Below are 17797 nucleotides of genomic sequence, written 5' to 3'. Positions count from 1 at the left end.
CTTAGGAGGTGACAAGTATGAGAAATTTCACTCTTAAAACGCACATAATTTTTTTCCATTGACTTCACATGTGACATGAAATAGACCAAATCTCCACATATTCCTTTAGCTGGTTTTGTTTGGGTTTTTTAATTTCATGAAAAAATTAGAAGTAAACAACCAGCCAGTCTTAGGAAGCAGCAGAAAAACCTATGCCTTGCTTTAAAAAAAGCAAAACAAACAAAATACATTTTGTCCCTTTCATCCAAAGGAAAACCCAGCCAGCTCTGGAGCAAACAACTACAAAATAAATAAAGCAGGGTCTGCATCTGTCTTTACAGTCTGCTCGTTTTCTTGTGACTTTACAGATACCATGTTCCTGTTAAAATAGATACAGATATATTTTCCTCCCAGTTGCTCCGGAAAATACTGCCACCATCAAGGAAACCTGACAGAGCAAATTAAAAAAAGAAAACCTAGTGACTCGCAAAACGCTGTTGAAAGGCAGAAACAAGTTAAAGAATGTATCGCGAAAGAAAAAGTCTTCTCTGTAGTATCTGTCATTTATAGTAACTTTCTAAGCCAAAGCTAACAGAAAATGTTTCCAGATTCACATGTTGATCAGTTTATCCCCCTTGGCTATTTTGCTTAAAATAACGTTCATTATTTGAAAAGACAAAAAAAACTCCAAACACAACAAAAAACCTGCCACTTGAGAGTTAGGGCCCAAGAGCTACCACAAGATAAGCAGAGCCCTGCCAGTCATGTCAAGCCTGCGCTGCTGCTATCACAGAAGCAGTTCTGCTGGCAGCTTTGGTTGGTGAAGCCACACCGGGTGCTTCGCACAAGGCACCCGTAGCTCCTGTCTCCTCCACACAGCCCTGCCAGAGACCAGCGCTGCAGGAGGAAGCAAGCTCAGGCCAGCAGATGTTACTAACACTTAATGCCTGTCACCAACAGAAAGGACAAGAAAAATCTTGAAGAGGCAGCAACTTGTTTTCTTTGTCAAGAATTGAGAGGTGGAACTGGTGGGGGAAGGGAGCAGGATGGCACCCCTCAGGACTGCTACGCATTCAAAGCTCTCTTTGTTGGCATGCCATTGCTTGAGTATTATTGCTACCAAAAAGAAAAATAAAATTAGTATTAAAGAAGGTCTTCAGCCACTTTAATTCAATACATTATTGTAGTAATTAGAAAAATTTTTTTGCAGTAGAAACAGGCATTTCAGTTGCAAGGTCTTTTTTTGTGTTTGTTTTGTTTTTTTTTTTTAATTGTTTTGTTGTTTTCTTTTAAAACCATACTATTTTTTTCCAGGGTGAAAAAATCCACAAGGCATTTGCACAGGTGAAACTGGGGGGCCTCAACAGGGAGCAACAGTACCACAGAGCTGAACAGTGGGCTGTGTGCTTTACCTGACTGTCCAATAGCACACAAATCCCTGGTTTGTTCTGTTTAGACCCATAAAAGCCCAATTCCTCCTGCTCACCAGTTTACCCCACCCTCTGTTCTGGTTTCTTGATTTCTTCCTCCTTGTTGGGCTTCTGTGGCGTTGCCAACAAGAAGAAATCAGTAAGTTTTCTGTGCTTGGTACTACACTTAAAAAGACTGAACGAAGGAGAACCTTTCCAGTCTGAGAAGGCAGCTGTGGGGAACTTTGGGATCCCTCTGGGTAGGACTGGTCTTCTGTTCAGTAAGACATGAGCAAGGGAGGGGATGTGAAGGCATCACATGCTTCACAGGACCTTCTGCCCATTGCAGGAGTGGGTAATAATAAGAATTATAGAAAAAAAAATTTAAAAAAGAGCAGGTCATGATGGCTATCTCTAAGCTATGAAACTGGATCACTTTGGCTCCCTTCCTTTTTGCTCTTGCTGGTCTCCTTTTGCTACAAATCCAGACTTTATGCCAATAAGCTATAAGGACCTGGCCAAGGTATGAAACCCAACCTGGAAATTGTTCTTGGGTTTTTGAGTTTACACAGAGCGGGTGTAAGTTGCAGAATTATTCTGCTCCTTTACTTTGTAGGATTGTCTTAAAACAAACAAGAAAACCCCAAATCCCCAACATCTACCGGGGACTGTCCTCCACCTTATGAAACTTGCTGATGTATGTGTTGTAGCAGACACAGAACAGGTCAGGGAGCAGCTCTTGCCTTATAAAGCAGCAAAGCTCTGGTGGTAAATTCTGGTAAGAATCCTCCCTCCCTCCGTCTCGCCCAGAGCTGTTTGTGCAGTCTGCTCCCATCTCACATTGCAATCAAGTATGGGGAGAGGCCATCCTTATAATGATTCTTTACTATTCAGAAAAGTTGCAACCATTATAGAAGCACAGGAGGAGCAATGGCAGGAGCATGCAGTGTTGCCAAGTACTGAGAAGTGATTAAATAAGAACTTCAACTTTACTCTTTTTCCTTTTGGTCTTTAGCCCCTTATGTTACACAGAAATCCTGAAATTATCAACCGGCAAGGATCAAAAAATAATCTGAAAACAAAAAGTATTCAGCATCATTTCTTTAGAAGCCTTACAACATTACTTTGAAAGAGCTGACCTCAAGATTTTTCTGAATCTTTGAGGAAGGATAATTCCTTTTAAGATGCATGACCAAATTGTAGCAAAATTACACCTTCATAGCAGACCAGCCTATTTGGGAGCCTTTCTAGGACTATCTCTATAAAACCAAAAGCAAATTCAACATTTTTTTGCAACTGGTTAAAGTTCCGTATTATTGGATCCCTGGCCACATTAAAGCTAAACTTAATGCTTTGCTCAATACAAAGCGAACCATAACCTCAACAGCCATCCAAGTAAACTTTATTACACAGAAAAGAACCAAGCAGAGCTGGCTATCCAGAAGGCCATTCTGCAGGTTCCCAGCAAGAGGAAACACACTGCAACATGTCTCTAGCTTGTGGTTTAAGTCAAGGCTAGCGCGAGCAGTTCTGCTAACTTACCACTAGCAGCAAATGCAAATGTTACCCACTTGGAGATAAAGGCAAAGTGCACAGGCCCTTCCCACCAGCTCATCTCCCTACTTAGAGCAGTAGCAGGCTGGTTGAACAAGATGAGAGGCAGTAAAGGCAGGCAAAAAAAAAAACCCACAACCAAAAAAAAAAAAAAAAGAACATAAAGTAACTTTCCTACTGCACGCCTCCTCCCATTCATGGCATAACAGATCATAACAGATCTTCAGTGAGGCTGCAGCTGAGAGATTAACTGCCTTTGCTAGTTGCTGGTACAGTTTTTGGAAAGGGAAGTTCTGCTGGGGGTTGTGACAAGCCCTGTGCAATGCACAGTGCTGCTGAAATGGCCTAGGACAAGATCCCTGCTCAGCTAAGTCCACTGCAAGAGTTTCAGTCTTGCAAGTCACAAGTTCACACATCCCCAGTCACAAGCCAGACCCCACAGAAGGAAAGAAATAACGAACAGACCTAAGGCAATCCTGCTCCAAACTTTGTATGCAGGTAACACTACCCAACCTGTGTCACACCTGCTTGGGAAGGACAACTGAAGAGGCCTGCCTTTCTCCTACACACTGGCAAGTTTACATTTGCATGGAGCTGAAGTTGTAACGCTGGAGCTGCCCACAGGCCCTGAAGCACAAGAAGCCTGCAGCTGGGGAAAGGTTACCTCGCCACACCAATGTGGCTCCGGGGGCCTCAGCACCCATCTCACACGTCTCCTGCACTGCAGCAGAGCTCCAATTCTGCCCACAGACAGCTAACAGCTCATCCACGGCCAGCCTGACTATTTAGCCTGAGATTTTGGGAAGTTTTGCTCCAGCCAATTCTTCTTGAACAAATTTCTTACCTGAGCTGTCAGCTCTTGTGCTACTGCAAGCTCTCAAGTACAAGCTTTCCGACAGCTTGGCTTCTGGTCTCTTCCGAAATAATCCTGGGCTTTTCTTATAAATCAAGAACAGTCAGGCCCTGCCACATGCCAGCCCCTCTGGGGAGCAGGATGTCAAGCAGCCACAGGAGTCTCCAAGGACAGTCAGACTCACAGAAAGTCAGGACCTTCCTGGTTTTGAAAGAGCTGCTGTTCACCCTTTCCTTCCCCTCTGCAAGATCAGCAGTCCCAGTTGCATCGTTCAAGATGCACAGATCTATCCCACACTTGCCTTTGATCTCTATGAATTCATTGAGAAGCATGACTCACGACAGATCCTGGCTTTCTAACCCACTTTCACAGAAGCTGTGAAACTTTTGAGACTTGTGCATCTTCATCAGATTTGGTCAAAAGGCTCAAAAGCTACTTACAGACAGACATCATCCTAGAAGAAGTCCAGTTTTTCTTTCCCTCTTGCATTCTTGTCCCTCTCTCTTAAGACAGATTTTATGGTTAACCTAGTCTGAATATACCCTAAAAGCAGATGTAAAAACGTGTACGTTAGAAAATGTTAATATTAGTAGTTATTCACATTCCCTTCCAGGATTTCACAAAACTCCGTAAATCCCTTGTGACAGGACCTAAATGGAACAGGAACTTTTTTCTATCTTTGTAGCACTATAAGAAACAAACCAGAAGCCGATGCACTGTTCTTTATATCCTTGAAATATTTGCTTGGAAGTGTCATTGATCCAAGAATAGCCCATCAAATAATTATTCTGGTAGGTTTATCAACTTCTCTAACGTTCTGATTTTTCTGTCACACCACACAATGATTTTCATGTTTGTTTTGTCCTGTTACCAGAGCAAACCATTCATTTTTAACTGTTGGTTTTGGCATAAGAGTACTGTAAGTTCATAATGAAAATGTGTTTTCAGCGGTAGTACTGAACAATAGAAAAGTCTCTTTCAACTGTCGGGTTATGAGGAGAACCATCTGTTATTAAATTTAAGTCACAGTGGCTCTGTTTCAGAAACGCAATGGAGGCTTCACTAACTTTGCCGTCAAGGCATTTGTAACATTGAATGAAAACCAGCTACTTTTCTAAAGGCCTAATCTGAAACCAGCACCACAAAATGATACCTTTATTCTAGCCTAATTTGATAATGATGAACAATCAAGTATCTTTCAAGTAAACCTTTTCTAAGTGTTGTGGTCACAATGTGGGGCCTCAAGAACTTATACCCCAGTAATAGAAACCTAATGTACAAAACCTAGAGAAAATCTTAGCATCGCCAGGCTCAGTTCTTTGAACTATATCTACAACTGAATAAAGCAAACATCAGGAATTGAAATCATAATTCAACACAATAGAAAAGTCAAATTCCATCATCTGCTTGATTGACTGTTATATGGCACTTTAATTGTTCTCCGACTTACAACACAGAACGACTGTGAATTCTACAGAGCAGCCAGGATTTAAGAACCTGGAATAACACTGGAGAGAACAACTGCAGCTGACGAGGTGGGAATCAAAATACACTTTGGTGTAAGACTTAAAAATCATCTCTCCATCCCATATGAAGTTATCAGGAATTGCTCTATTATTTCTGTCATTAAGCAACCATTCCTCCCCCCACCTTTGCACCAATTCCTCTCAAGTGCAGCCAGAGATTATCAAACTTAGCGATAGCCTTTCAACAGCTTGGCCAGTTGAAAAATCTCTCGAGTTATACTGCTATCACCACTGCGTGAGCTGACGTCAGGCTGTTGTTTACTGGAGATGGGATGGTGCCAATTTCCACTGAGCTGAAGACAGCCATGTCCAGCCTCTTTTGGCTGTACACAGGCAAGAACAAACTCCTTGTGTGTGTTTGCATGCATGCACGCATGTGGGAGAGAGAGTGTGCATGTGTGTCTATTTATGAGCACACACAAATGTGGGGGGAAAGCAACTTGCTTTTATTTTCCACTGTGAAACCAGAAGTAAAACCAACAAAAATACAACACTCCATCTTCTCTGAGAAACTGCAAAGGAGAGAAAGGGAAACACTAACAATCTTATTGCAAGAACTATCACAGTATGGATGACAACATTCATGAAAACATAACGGAGTAAAAGAAAGCTTGGGATACCCCTAAAATCCCTACAAAGAAGCTTACGTAATTAAAAAAAAAAACGCCTGACCATCAATAAAAGGACTGAGATGAAAATCTGAACACTTGACAGCACAGAAGAAATGGAAGTTTTACTAGGCCTACTTAAGTTTTCAGAGTTACCGCATTGCCTTCCTCTAAGGGTAGGAAAGCCCCATTTCAGTGTTAAGTAAGAGTACTTAATTAAAATTTGCTATATGAAAAGATGCTAAAACATATTAACAGTCCAGAGGGAAAGAAAAAATCTAACCAAGTCTGACTTCTTTGTAAGATTTCTTCACTTATGTTATTCCCTGTGAAGAGGCAGACTTCATTTGTGAGTGAATGTGTGCAGATGGGCAGGGACAGAAGATACATGACAGCATCAAGTCCTGTTTTCAGGCACATCTTTTACACATTACAAATATAATTATCTCAATGGCTGTAAGCATCCATTTGACATTTTAAGTTTTACACTATCCTTTCTGCCTGGAAAAACGCTCCAGTATATTTGAATTTGAGGAATACAAAATGCAATTATTTGCACCTCAAGTGAAGTTTCCAGTATTTGCATCCAAGCATGGACTGCTACTGTCATCTGAGAAGTAACTGTACTGAAGATTTTTGGTTCCACTTAATGGCTTCTTCCGCTCAGCACCTAAGTACACGCTCCTCTGCCTTCTTACTTCCCACAAATGCATCACAAGACGATCTTCATATGCACACCAACTCACCCTCCTGATTTTAACTCCATCTTATCCTACCTTCTCATGGAACTTCTCTTTCAAGTTTAAATAGTTTCTCAAAAGTTTCTATTGAGTCAACTATCTGCAGAGGTTTTACAGACCATTAACATTGCTCTGTAGGTTAACCACAAACAACATAAATAATTGTTTTCTTCCTTGTTTAAGAAACTTCCAAGTCTGAGATCCCCACTCAACATCAATAGCACAGTACACACAGAAAATATGCAAAACTTCAGGAACTTAGTTTGAACCACCAGAAATAGTGAACTTGGCTCCAATGTCCTGTATTTACATTTAACAAGTCACCTATTTAAAAAAGCTGGGAAATAGCACATCCATCAACTCCCAAGATGGCTAAAACATGGAACAAGCAAAAATATTTAACCTTTAACATAAAATGTATGAAGGCAGCAACTGGCTACAGCATGCAAGTTAGTCAAGACCTTGCAGACTGCCTTTACAAGAACACTATCCATCACTGCTGGCCAGCAGTATTAAATTGATACTCCATCAGATAGTAAAATGCATACTGCCCTTCTAGTCTGCGACAAATTCTGAAGGTTGGTGACAATTTTCAATATGAAAGTTTGGAACTTTTACTCTGAAATGATACATGGCATCTCCTTATGTTACTGTTTCCTTCTCTCAGTCAAACTATTTCTCCTCCATACAGGCTCAAAGATACCAGACAGGCTATCAGCACCTAAAACAAAACCGAGAACTGGCATTTTGAAGTCTAGACGTGATTTCCTCTTTTGGAAGCCTGCTCATCTCTGTACCTTCCTCAAGTAACCACGCTGAGGTAAAGAGTTCTCAAGGTGGCCTCATTTAGACCTGCTGTATAGAAACAACAGTTCAAAATAGCATTTGTTTCTTTAAACCAGAACCATACCCTAGTAACTTGGTCGATAACTACATTGAATCAGCAACATTTAATTCTAACACTTTCACCTTTTGCTTTACACCTCAGGGACAAGGGGGACACAGTATGGATCATACACACTGTTGGGATGCAAAGACCTGTATCAGTATCTCCCACAACTTCCTTAATCCACTCTTCCTTGAAATGCCTCTTATATTCTTTAAAAATGCTGCTCTGTACATACATTTGTGGAAGCACTCTGCAAACACAATTTTGATCAGGTTAATAAGACTTTCTGTTCCACAGCAAAGCACTACTGAATAGTATCGAACTTTATTATATAGAAATGCCAACATGGGCTTTGCCACAGGGCTGATCTTGTGCCCAGCAAGTGAATCTGAGGGGGGTTTATTTTTTTGCTTTTATAAGGCTGGCACCAATCCTTTCTGCATTCATTCACTTGAAATTTCACTGTACCTAACTCCAGCACCTATTTGGAAATTCACTTTGTGAATTAGCTTGCCAATGCATTGTAGAGCCTTAAAGGGCTGCTTTAAACAAAGTGACCCCCAAGGAACACTGTTTCTGTGGTGATCTTGGTATTATGCTCTCCAGCTACGTCTTTTTGAACTCCTGTGCGTGTTCCGTGCTTTGCAATTTGTTCTGATAACAGGCTTTCAGAATATATGATTGCATATATCATCTACATATATATGTATTATCTATGCATGGTAATATTCCTTGGGCTGGCCACCTTCATTTTATACTGCATTCTCTGTATGTATTGCAAATAGGTTTAGCCTCTGTCTGCATTCAGTCAACACAGTTTGACCTTTGTTTAGCTGTGCTCTTCAGCTCTTTTACTGCTTTTTCATTAGGGAATAATTTTCGCTTGCCTTACACACACACACACAGAGCTCTTTGGAAAAAAACAAACAGCACTGCTTCTCATAGTGACTGACTTTCTGTTCTGTCTGTTATAGATACTGGGAAGGTTTTTGGTCTGGAGAACTATTTCGAGGTTGTGCACAGCACTGCTTTGAATAAGGGAACTAAACAGTTGTGGTTACACCCCCATGATACAGGAGAGATTCTAGCTGCTAGTGTATGAGCGGGGGGGCACTACAGCTCCCTTTCCCTCTGCAGGTGCATCTCTCCCATGTTATATTCAGCAAAACATTGATTCAGGAGGACTGAAAAATTTGAAATCCATTAACAGCCCTCAAGATTCCCTTTTCTCTAAAACTAAAAAACTGTTTTCAAACACTTACTCTAACTTAATGGAGTTTAGACAATCCAAAATACCTGGGTTTTCGGATTACCCAAAATCTTAATTTTTCATGCTAGCAAAAGAAATTTTTAATCTTTCAGTTCAAACCAACCCACATTTTTGGTTCAGCCACAAAATCCAAAGCAACACAGTTACTCATGACTAACCACTTCTATTACTACTCCCTAGTTTGCTAACTATTCGAAAATAAAATTGCCATGATGGCGTTTTACACTACCATGTAATGCTAGAGCAAATGGTTTCAGGTGACTTCTAGTTCCTTCTAAAGAAGCAGGAATACCTCCCTCCCAGGTGGTATTTCTCATACAAGTACACACAGCATTCAAACAACCTTCTGGGAGTTTGAAGTCCTCTCCATTCCTTCTACTGGAGCCTACGGTAAATCTCAGTTATCACATATGCCAGCTTCAGAACCAACACTGAGAATTTCAGCCTCTCCAATTCCCTGACACAACATCACTCAGGCCAGGAAGATGTGCAATGCTGCAGTCTGCATCTCCTCTGCCAGACTCTGTTCCACGCACTAAACAACTTTAGCAGCTTCATTTACTCAAGTTTATTTTTTTCCTGGTCTAAGGTGTGGTTTACCCCCAACTCGTCACTGAACAACAGTCCCTTAGATGCACATGTAAAGGGATTTTTTCCTGCCACCTGACACACTATTCTGTACTCTTCACGCACACACAAGACCAAAAGGCAAGCCAGCATACAAAACCCCCACTCCAGTAAAATGTGTGAACATTACAGTAGATCATAGTTAATTGTTGCAAGAGTTTAGATCATAAACTCAAGCCAATTCAGTTACAGGTTTTCAGGATATTCCTTTTTCTTTTTCCAATGAAACAAACACATATTTCTTTCCTCCCCCCACAACTCTGTTTTATACTGAAGGTTGCCAACCGCTGACAAAGAGAAATCCAGCCCCTGATCTCCAAAGGCTCAACAGACATGGATCACTGCTGTGATCTTGGGTCAGAGGGCCTTGATGGTGCTGCCAAAAATACAATTTCCCAACTTGGTAGTCTTTGAGATTCCAAGGTTTAGAGATTCACAGGTTTAGTTTTATTTTGTCTGGCAGAATGTACTTGAGAACAGCTTCTAGCAGTATCAAGGAAACAAAGGAACACTTGGTAGGTGAGCATACCATATATATCCACTGATACGCAGGCAGCATACAAAAGCACGGAGCCCTTAGTGACAGGTGAGAATACAATACGAAGTCTATGTAGCTCTGCATGAGGCACGAGTATAAACACTGACAGCAAAGTGAGCCTGAGGAGAAAGCAGGCCTCAGATCTCAGCTACGGACCTCTGAATTCAACCAGGAGATCTCATAGAAGGTTATGGTCTACCCTGATACCAAAGAAATCTCTTTCAAAAGGCATGAGGGAAAGACCACTGGCTGTATTCTCCAGCCGGCACGCAGCCTCAGCATTGTTCCAGGGCAAGAAAGCTGACTTTTGCGTCAGTCAGCAACACAAGCCAGAACATTTCTCCCACTGCCAACTCCTCTTTCCACAGGCATCAAAACACCAAAGGGACTCAGTGGACTTAGTGCCTGTTTAGCCAGAAGCTTGTCAGGACTTCCTGGAATAGGGAAGACAACGAGGGGCTTTGCACCTTCAGTGGTTCTTAGTTAAATCAGAAACAGACGTCATGAGCATGCTGCGGTGGAGTTACACAATCAAATTAAATGTTGTACCGAGTACACAGTCTCCTTCTCCCTACCATGTCCCCTGTTACACACACAGTGGGAAAACCTACTCCAACCAGTCCCAGAGATCCCTCAGCAACGCAAATGACTGGTTCTCCACTAAAAAGGAAAGGCTTTTATTCATGCTACTCCCTTTTATCTTCAGGGACAAGAAGCTCCAGGTCATCACAGGCCTGAAGGCCTCAAGTCAGGAGAACAGTGCAACTTGTCCTTCCATGGGCCAACTCGCTTTATATGCTGTGGCCATGCTGGAAGGAGACACTGGCAGAGCACGGCCATCAGAAGCAGCGCGTTCAGCACAGACGTGACACTGGCCCCACACGCAGCTTCTGCTGTCTGTGCTTGTAAAGGTGCCAGGGCTGGATACAGTTAAATACCCCAGGGTGAGGGGAAGGCCCCAGTGATTTTCAAGCCACAGCTGCTGCACCATTTGTACAGTGGAGAAAAGCCCGAGTAGGTAGAGAGGCGCAGAAGGAGCTGGCAAAGGATTGCAAGTTTTCCTTTGCTGTCCCTTGTCTGGGCAGTGGCAGATGATTTTGCTGTGGAGTCTCAGGTGTCGTAACAATAGCTGTGGAGCCAGTCCCTGTTTTGGTGGTAGAAAAGAACCTAGCTTTCTGGGGAGAGACAGAGACAAGTTAAGCCAGTTCCAGACTGCCATTTTTCCTACTGGCTCATTCTGCTCAAATCACAAGCTGGAAAAACTGGAAAGGTAAGCAGTCCAAATTAATGGGAACATCAAGTGAACTGGTTTGTTTATGTATTGGTTTAACTGGAACAGGGAGCACAATTCCAGCTTTGGGCATTAGCTTTGTAGACATTCCCTTAGCTTACCTTCTACCTGAGAAAGCCATGTGCAGAACTGAATTATTCCTCGTCTGTCTTCAAAACACATCAGTTTCTTGAAGCTTCATGCCTGCATGGCACCCATGACCACAACTCTCATTATGGGATGGCAACATTCACATCCTACCAGATCATTCTTCCAACTCCACATAATTAGGAAGGGGGGGGGAAAAAAAAAAAAAAAAAAAAATCAGAACCACCACAGAGCAGGAAGTTGTCTTTTTCCCCTCACACTGCTCCTCATGCATTATTGTTGCTACATCTTACCCATAGCATAGCATTTGCCCACCAAACTGGTATTTTTTTATGGAAAGAGAAAAAAACAGCTTTTAGAAGTCCTACAACTGGTAGGAAATAATCAATTTAAGCCTAATGATTAAAAAATCCCCAGGTAAATATTTATAGTTAATTTCTACCATAGAACAGGCTTCACCAGATGCTCAATCGCATTTCATCCTTAAGAGCAAACAAGGGCTCCTGCAGATTAGACCTTTCCAGCAGAGCTGTTGCAGATGGGCAGATCGTGGTGTCCTGCTAACTATCACTGAGACCACAGCAGTACAATGATTCTGCTTACTAAAAGCAGTAAGTTAAAGTAAGCACCACAAAGGGAAGAAAAGTGACATGAATCTTGCACATCATTCCTCCTAAAATTCTTTTATTAACTGCAGGATGGACCCATATTCTGCAGACTGGAAATCTGAGAATAGCGGCTTAGTTACAAAACTCAGCTGAAGAAGCGAGTGCCTAACACCCCTGTACACCAGGGCTGATCATTCCTACCTCCAGTCAGTACGATCAGCAATCCCAGAAACCAGCTTCTTCTGCGTGCACATTAAAGACCTGAATGAGAACATAAACGAGTCAAACTGCCCTGCACAGTTTAAAACTACAGCATGACATAACTGCAAGTCATTGCCATTAAAAGTTTAAAAAAAATAAAGAGTCCACACCTGCCAAATACAGCTCCACTGTCCACTGCTGAGTTTTAATGACAACTGCTGCATCTTGGAAAGCTGTTCAGTAATAAGGTACTACATTTCCCCTCCAGGACCAGATATCAGGTACTGTCGCTTATCTATGTAAAAGGCACACACAGGAAAATATCCTACAGCCATGTGGCTCACACAGCAAGCAAGATCTTGGACGCTCTCTGCACACAGAAATTTGCTCTTATTACAATATATTCTAGTTGGAAAAGCCAGAAATCTTGAGTGGAGATTTTTAGCATGCTGACCAATTAAGCTTATAGACAAAAAGCCTTTTTTCCTTTAATGACATTGCCATTTATTGCAAAGCTATGATGAGTTCTTATCTCATTGTGGTCCCCCATGATAACTCATTACTCGCTGAACTTCACTTTTTGATGTATGAGGAACAGCAACATATACTTAAATAGCTCTATTTAAACTGGCCCTATAGTTGAAACAAATCATTCCAAGAACAGCACTGCATTACAGTCAGAACCATTCAAAAGCTTAGGATGTGATATTCTTCAGTATTCACAGAGCTTAATATCTTCAAACAGAAATTACTCAAGCTGATGTATCTCTCATTATTATTAAGTCAAAGTTCTACCAAATGAGAAGAGGATGATTGATAGTCAGGGATTACTAGGGCCAACATAGTGAGAGATCACTATGGCCACAAGCAAGCCAGGGAGGACTCAGTTCCCCCGCAGCTGAGCATGCGGACTACGCAGCAAAGCACCCTCAGCACCCCTTGCTTGAGAGCTCAAGTGCCTCCCCTGTTCAACACCAGATCTACCTGGCGCTGACTGGTAACAGCATTGCCTAGTCCTTCTAGGCCACAGGTGCAATGCAAGCTTTGAAACTTTGTAAGAGGGAAAAACAAAAGAATCCATGAAAACAACAACAATAAAACCCCACAGCCAGAAAACAACACGTGCACCAGCACAGCTCCAGGCATCTCCCCTCCAGTTATCCTCCAGAAGGTGAATGCTGTGAGATGTCAGGACCTTTCCAGGAATAAGCAGCACTGCTTGGATCAGGTTCTTTGCTCTGCCAAACACTGATAGGACTGGCTTGAGAATTCAAATCGAACCTGGGTTAGAGGTGGGGAGTCCAGTTTGGTTTGTCTAGAAACACTCTGGAAAGTGAAAATACGATCGTTGGCCTGGCATGTTCACTGCTACAGTAGATGCTTATGCCACACTGGTATTGCAGGAGAGAATGAGCCAGATTCAGATGTCCTAAGTTGTACCTAAGTTCCTGTATCTTTTCTTTCCTTCCAGCTGACTCCTGGCCTTCAAGCAGAGAGCCTTAGGTAGAATTTAGGCCATGAGAACCTGGTCTTCAGTCTCCCAGCAAGTGGAAATACCCACAGCTGGCGCAGCCTGGAAAATATTAAATACACTGCAGAAGAAATACACCTGCTGAGCATACACATACACACACACACAACAATGCAATAATTCTGCCCTGGGGGTCCCCAGGCTTTGAACTGTCACACAAAGAAAAGCAGAACTGAATTTATATACATGGAGCATGTTCCAACTGGACACTGCAGGTACAGTTTGCAATGTGAACAACCTCCACCTGCTGACCATGCTCTGCAGGATCCAGAAGCCAGTTTTCAAAGCAAGAGAGTGTACGTATCACCCCTCATTCCTATTGCCACTGTACAGCTTACCCAAGTCAAGCTACTGAAATGTTTCCAAGACAATGGGGAGTGTTATTTCCTTTCCATAGCTGTTATGTATCAGGAAGGATCGTGAGCAGATAGTATCTCAGGCACAGGTAAGAAAGATGGCAGAGTTAACATATCCAAATCTTTTCACATGCAAGCACACACCCTGAAATAAGCCAGAAATGCTAATCATGTTTATTACACTACAGTATAAACAGCAATCATGAAGCTAAAGAAAGTAACAGAGCATCCCTGCCTGAAGGGTCTTCTCCAGGCTGTCCTGTATCAGAGGAAAGATAAAAGCAGAAGCTTGAGACATAGTAGAAGAAAAGCTCCCCTCACATACGAAGTCCAGCACTGAGCCCTAATATGCAGGAGTATTTCATTCTCTGGGGCAGAGTGGCCTTCTTCAACACTGTTTCACATCCCAACTCCAAAACGTCTCCCTGAGCGCACTTTGGGAGGGAGCAGTTACAGTCTCTCTCATGCAGCTTTCAGCTTCAGCAGCACAGGAGGGTTTCACAGTCCCTGCCTGAGTCACAACAGCTCCAAAGGAAAGGGGCACAGCTGTTCTCACCTCAGGACAAGAACTCTGCTGCAGAAAGCCTACAGACCCTGTCAGCCATGTCCTTCTTCCCCAAGCCCAAAGTGCACTAGGGGACACACCAGTACTCTGCACTCCTGAGCTCAGCGTGTCACTGTCTAGAGTCAGCTAGTAAGAGATGTTAAGAACAGGGCTGCAACTTAAACCCATCCATCACAAAGAAGCAGAAAGGAGGCTTCTCCATCCACACACTAAGGCAGGAACCTGTCCTTCAGAAAGCCAAAGTTCTTCCCTTCATATACAGGGCATAGCAGTGGTGACAAGTCTGTATCCTCCACACAGCTGAGCAGGACTTTGCTCCCTCAGGTGAAGCAGACTGATTATTTCCTACCTGCCATTCCTACCCCAACCCAAGCTGGCACAGGTCTCGCAGGAGTGGTGCCCTAAACCTTCACACTGTCCTGTGTGAGATGGAGAGATGACTCCCAGCTCCTGCAGCAAAAATAAGCCTGCCTTGCAGAACAGATCCTGGTTAAAATGCAGAGCAGGAATCGGGAGCAGAGAGGCTCATCCTGTTCACACAGGTGCTCCTCCTCAGGGAGAAAGAGCCACTGGTCTCAGCTCCAAGATGAGGTAGTCCAAACATCACCTCATTAAATGTAAAGGCCCTGGGGTCAGACAGTGTATGCTGGACTCTCTTCCACCTCATCTCCAACTGTCCTTCAAAAGAGGGAAGCAGCAAAGACATGTCCAATCCCATGGGCATGCGTTTGCTGAGTTTCAAGAGCTTCAGCAGCAGAACATCCAGCTTCTACATTTAGGTTTGAATTGCATATTGAGCTGTTCACTGCTGCAAGATGAGGACATTTCCAGTCATGCTCAACAACAGAGAAAGATAACAATGGATTTGTTAAAGCACAGTACTGAGATTAAAGGGCCCTTCTTTCCACTACCCATTCCGACACCACATTAAACACCTCTCTACAAAAAGATGGGCAATAAAATTCTTTTTTGACATCAAGGAACACTTGAGACTAACGTAGTTGACTTGGGGCCTTGGTCTTGCAAATCAAGTGAAGGACAGAATATATACAAGGTAGTTTACATGAACAATGTATGACATTTTAAAAAAAATCAGGCTTCCCTTGCACACTCAATACTACTAAATTCTGCATTGTCCTGTACAAAGCATACAAGGTTAGAAGCAAAACAAGGTCTTCTCCCACACTTGATGTTACACTGGCAATGCTGAATGTCTTGCTGCTCATCTTCCCACACCTGAGGATGTTCCAGGAGTACCTCACTGTTCCCATCCACTCCATGTCAAACTATTGAAGAAAACCAATTCATCGCTGTTACTCCCACTTCCCAGTTCTTGGGCCTCTGAGGAGGTACCACAAACAAAAGCGAACATGCTCTGTTTGCATGTCCCAAGGACCGGCTCTGCACGCTGGTGCCTGAAGAACAAGCACATTGCAAAAGCATAATGTTTCCAGTGGCAAGATGGATGGGAAAAATGCCAGCTACTAGCTGTAACCCTTTTGTCATGCCAATTGCTGGCTTCTATGAGGATGTATGTTAGATACCTCCTTAGAAAAGAGCTCTGCATCTCATCCTTCCAGATGGAGGAGGAATGATTCATACACACATAAGCAACGCTAGAATGACAGCTGAAGAGAAAACATTTTCTTTCTGGTTTGTGTCACAGACATGCTCAGGGGCCTTAATCGCAGCAAAAATTGAAGACTATGACACTTTGTGCCCCAAGGAATGCATGTGCAAAGCCCCAATGCTACTTCTCACTAGCCTTGTCAAGCCTCATGTTGTATGCACACACCTCACATGCCTCATTCCCCCGCTTTCTCATTTCCGCAGCATTTCTCTGCACAGACCGTGACAGAATAACTCCACTTACACAGCTGTCACATCACGCAATGACAAATACAGGGGAAAGCATCCAAGAGATGGATCAGGTGTCGGGAGCTCTAAGCTGACCAAGGCCTGACTTGTAATGCAGAAGCAAAGCAAAGGATCTCTTTTCTTCCCAGAAACACCAGGGACCAAAACGCACACATTTAGTAGGCCTAGATGGCTGATAAATGCAGAATAGACAGAAGGCTCAGCAGTCTGCGCACTTGTCTGCATCACGCCTGCTTCTTTCAAGGAGGCCACTGCACACCTCCTCCCCACCTCACCTGCACAGCACCTCTGCCGCACTCTCACTCCTCTCAAGGGCCCTGTGTCCTGTGAATCTCATTCTGTTTCTCACTACTAACGTGCAAATTCCCACCTATTTACTTTCCTCTGGTCTCTCTCCGATTTGTGAAGTCCTTGCAGCAGAGATTATCCATAAGCATCTGGAAAGCACCTGGAATATCTTGAGTCCTACTGCAAGTAAATAAACAGCAATGCACAAGCATGCTATACATACATTAAGCTAAGCATATAACAGTCACCTCTGACAACAAAAGTGAGGGTGGTAGCTTCTTCCTACAGACAGTGGTAGAAAATCTATGCTTTGGGGTACACCCACTAACCAGGAAAACCTTCAGGTTTGCTTTCCCTGCCACCCACTTCTCTCCTTCCCCCATCACATTATCCATTTCTGAAATCCATGTCCCACTTTTATAATAAATTATTCTAATCAGTATTGTGGCATGGCAGAAATCCAGCATAACCTTCAGAAATACGCATGCATACACTGGCTATATAGCCACTTCATTTCACAGGAGGCTTTCAGAACAGCCTGGTGCATAGTCCAGGAGGATTTGGCAACCTTTCTTAGCAGCACCCCCATGGTGGTGATCCTTTCCTAAAGGACACTAGACGCACTTACCAATGCTACTTCCTCTCTTTGTAAAAGTAAGATATTTTTTTTTCTTATTTTCTCAATAAAACCAGGGAAAAAGTGTTCAAGTGGGAATGTTTCATCTGCTGTTTTTCAGGTTGAAGAAGTGTGACTTGGGGGTGGTAAAGGGGCTAGAGAGAACATTTGCAGTCCAATGCAGACCTTCCTTCCCACCCCACCCTCTTTTGAATAGAAAGATGCAAGATAGGCTGGGTAATTGCTCCAGCTGCTTCAGAATCAGGGTTCAAGTGGGGAGGAAAGGGAAAGGAAGAAGGAAAAATAAAACAAAAAAACAGAAAAGTCACACAGATAATACAGATTCTTTTCTTGGTAAGGAGCACGGGCTACTTTTGTAGCTC

At 42.9% G+C, this 17797-nt stretch overlaps 1 protein-coding gene across 1 annotated transcript in view; it reads right to left on the bottom strand.

The window, feature by feature from the left end:
• The window catches only part of SERTAD2 (SERTA domain containing 2), an 82463-nt gene that overhangs the window by 56727 nt on the left and 7939 nt on the right, over positions 1–17797 (bottom strand). The gene's annotated exons all lie outside the window — the stretch shown is intronic.

Source organism: Falco cherrug, chromosome 6 (genome assembly GCF_023634085.1).
Source record: "Falco cherrug isolate bFalChe1 chromosome 6, bFalChe1.pri, whole genome shotgun sequence".
NCBI classification, from domain to species: domain Eukaryota; kingdom Metazoa; phylum Chordata; class Aves; order Falconiformes; family Falconidae; genus Falco; species Falco cherrug.
The sequence above is the reverse complement of the archived record's forward strand: the minus strand, read 5'-3'. Positions and strand labels throughout refer to the sequence as shown.